Genomic DNA, 3,953 nt, shown 5'->3' with positions numbered 1-3,953 from the left:
ACACACACACACACACACACACACACACACACACACACACACACACACACACACACACACACACACACACACACACACACACTCTATTGTTTAACCTTTTAAATCTCTTACAATGGCTGTCATGTTAACAAGATGCTATGGTTTGCTTTTATTTGTTTAGTTTTGTAGCAAGATCGCGGCGTCTTTGAGGAATTTTTTTCTGTCTCTGTCCATGGTTCTGATTGACTTTTTATTAGAACTGTAGGTTAAGATTCTCTTTTTAAATTACTGTCACAGTAAAGCAATTTTACAGTGATGTTTGTGCAGTTTTATAAATTACTACAGTCTATTTTTGTTTCGATATAGGACTGCACCTCAAATCATAAACAAGATCAATTCTTTGAGTGGTATACAGCTGAAACAAGACACATAATCTTTTTTTTCTCCCTGCCTGACATTCAATCAGACTATTTTATTTCCACTTTTAGTTTAGTAGCGGACATAAATGTCTGAAATATGCCACTTCATGTGCAATAAATGTATAATGTATGAGGTTTCCCTTTAGAGATTATTATCACTGCTAATGTTTCATTAGATGGACTTTTTAAAACTTGCTTACAAGGAGACAAGACAGATTCCAGACAATAAAATTAAACAGATTATATTTGTACAATAAAGGTATGTTTTAGGTAGCATAGCCGATTCGAAGAGTAATAATTGACATAACTTTTAAGAAGGAGCGTAAATGAAAAGTGAAATGAGTTACCAGCAGGAGGGGATAGGAGGGGATGTCAAAGCTGAATATGTATTTCCCTAATTCAACACAAATCCTGGTAACAATCAAGTACAATAAAAAGCACAGTGGTTGTTATTTCTTTTGTTGCAGAGAGCATAAGCAAAGTGACATCGAGCCAAGAATTAAAGAAACAGTTTAATCTCTTTTGTTGCTCTTTACTCCTTTCCAAACCCAAATTCATTCTTTCCCAGGACAGGCAAGAAATAGTTCATCTATATGCAGTACTAACTTTATTTTACTTATTCAGAACAGAACCAGGGAGGGCTTTAGTGATAATTTCCCTTCACGTAATCATGCCCTGACAGGGTGCGAGACGAACACGTTTCACCAGAGGACGCCACAATTAACAGGATTATAAAGTTGGCACATTGTTCGGAAAGAACACCTCATGAAAAAGCACACTTCAGATCCGAAACATGAAACGGTCACATGAGATCATCACAGATCATTGCAAATTTGCTTCTGAGTGGGCGTCGATCGAGTAAGAGATATAATCCTTCTGTTCTTACGTGACCGTGTTGGTCCCTGCGTGTGCGTGTGTGTGTGTGTATGTGTTTGTACGCTGTTTCCAATTAGTCACTGTCTGTCACCTGCTGGCGAGTATGACTCCAGCAGTCTTGGTACGCTGCGCCGTAAAGGCTTCAACTTTTTCTGCTTCGTTGGAGTGATGGCGCTGGAGAGTGACAGCGAGGACAAGGGGCGTAGCGGCGGCGCGAGAACTCAATCAGTAAAGGTCATAGACTGAATGTGAACTGACTGTAACAAACAAGAGGCTTTCCCAGCACACTGTGTGTGTGTGCGTGCGTGTGTGTGTGTGTGTGTGTGTGTCAACACAGGTGTAAAAGCCTCATCCAAATGAGGTAAATTATTGATCCAACTTGGCCCGTGTTTGCCGTTTTGTTTTAAAAAAAAAACACATTCATGCTCAATTTGGGCAGAGGCAATTAGCAGTTGTTTCTGACCTCGGAATAGAAATGGGATGTTTATCAGTGCTCCCTTACTTAAGGGCCCCTGTGACCAATTCAGTTAATGGCTCCCTTGAGAAGAGGGAAGAAGTAAAAGGATGAGGAGTGAGCATAGAGAGAGGAGCCTAAAAAAAGAGAAAAGGATGTATCTGGAAAAAGGTGAAGAGGGGAAGATAAAAGAGAGGGTTGAAGTACAGGGACTAATAGGACAAGATTATAGAAGCAGAAAGGAAGAAAGCGGAACATAGATGGAATCGAATAGCAAATATGATGAATAGCCTGGGTTCATGGAGAGCGAGTGCCGAGGAAAAAGGGCACGGAGCGATATTGAAGGGTTGAGGTGATGGGTGGGGTTTGGGTAATTGCCTTTCATTTGGATAATCTCTCCATTTAGAGTCATCAAAGCAGAGTTTTACTTGCTTATGCCCCTTGCTGGGGCCAAATTGCTTCTCTGGGAATCAACAAAAGAGTGTTGGGCTTTGGTAGGGATGGACTGACAAACAGGTCTGCACATGTGGAGAGATGAGAAATACAAAAAAAAATAAAAAAAGAGATGAGGAACTGTGCTGATAGTTGCTTTTTTCCCCCCCATGTGCTTTCATGCATGCAATAGCTAATTAAAACCAAAGGTGGATGATGGCAAGTTACACTCTCGGTCTGTTATGATTCATTAAACATAGAAGTAGCATTTTGTATAGACATTACTTATTTATTTATGTTTTTTTTTTTTTTTTTGCCTTAGATTAATCAAAAATCAAGATACTTTGAAAGGCTAAAAGTGTCAAAGTAGTTACACGAAATGTTTATACTAATGAAGAAAATGTTTTAGAAAATTTATCCTGGGTATATTGAAATAAAAAAGCAACAACTATTCGTTCTGCTGTAAAATACTGATTGCATATTGATGTCAGTTAGCTGCTGACAGGCTCCTTGAAACAGGTCATACATTCACTTTAGTTTTTAATTGAATTTACCCCAAGTCACAACCTGAAGGGACTTCACAAGACAAATACAGCAGATCCAATTCATACTGAGAAACATGCTCTCAGATCATTACAACCAAAACCAGTCATATAAACATAATTCAATTTCATGCATCCCAATTCAAATCTATGCTTGGCAGTCAAAAAGGTTGCCTACATAATGGAGCCCAGCTAATTGCACCAGGCCCTTGACTTTTTGGCAGACATTTTCATGAACGAGACTCAGAATCATTCCTGACAAGAAAAGTAAGAAGCTGAGATCATTTCATTTAAAGTCTTAAGGTTCGTTTTTGAAAACAAACGGCTGTCCGGAATATTGACGTCTCCACTCAGGATTTATGAGTAGGGGGCTTGTTTAGCTAGGTTTGCTGGTTTAGGATGGGAATGCCTTGTTAAAGAGACTCATGACTTTATTTAAGACTCGGCGTGCCTTGATACCAGTAACCGCTGTTAGATTTTTAGATTCACTGCAGCCTGAAGTAAAACATGGCATCACAGAAATTCTAATTTATTGTATTTTGTACAACTGTAAAGCTATAATTTCCTCACAGTATTGCTGTAGTGTTGAAAACAGTTTTGATGCCTATCGAGTACTCCTTGCAGGTATTCTTTGTTACGTCTTTCATTTCACAAATGTAAGATGGTGGTCTCCCGATAACCTGGGTAACCTGCTGTAAATGCTTCCGCTGAACCCTCAAGGTCTCTGGGTTTACATAGAACCTCACGCTGTGAATAGCCTGTTGCCTCCATCTTTTGAGTGCAGCGGTTCAGTTTCACCGAGGATGCACGTTACTCCTGTCTTCTACTAACCAATTCTTTCATTTCTGAAGTCATCTTAAAAAAAAAAAAAAAAAAAAAAAAACCCTGAATGGAAACACTGTTTGTATTGTCCGCAAGTCGAATGGGAGAGAGAAATGAAGATTGCCACATGTAGGTCTGTGCCGGTTTGTTGGATCTGTATAAGAAAAAAGAAGACTGGTACCGGCAGATCAACCTTTTTTCTCTTGTGTTATAAAACGTGGTCCTGTCTTGTTGGGGAATTGTTCCTGTCAGCGTACAGTATGTATTGTCAGTCCTTTTGTTTTTAACACAACCAAAGAAAAGACTCTTCATCATCCTTTGATATAGGATTACTGAATTAAAAACCACTGTAGCTGTACTAATCTCTGAAATGTGTTAGATTTTTCAGCTCTGACATAACGTTGCTGGTTGTGGCATACATACTTATAT

General features: G+C 39.1%; 1 protein-coding gene across 1 annotated transcript in view; it reads left to right on the top strand.

The window, feature by feature from the left end:
* LOC106945235 (doublecortin domain-containing protein 2) overlaps positions 1 to 3,953 on the top strand; it is a 37,660-nt gene that overhangs the window by 23,711 nt on the left and 9,996 nt on the right. The gene's annotated exons all lie outside the window — the stretch shown is intronic.

This window comes from Poecilia latipinna, unplaced genomic scaffold, assembly GCF_001443285.1.
Source record: "Poecilia latipinna isolate Pla-1442-1.1 unplaced genomic scaffold, P_latipinna-1.0 Scaffold135, whole genome shotgun sequence".
Taxonomy (NCBI): Eukaryota; Metazoa; Chordata; class Actinopteri; order Cyprinodontiformes; family Poeciliidae; genus Poecilia; species Poecilia latipinna.
This window is presented reverse-complemented; position numbering and strand designations above follow the sequence as displayed.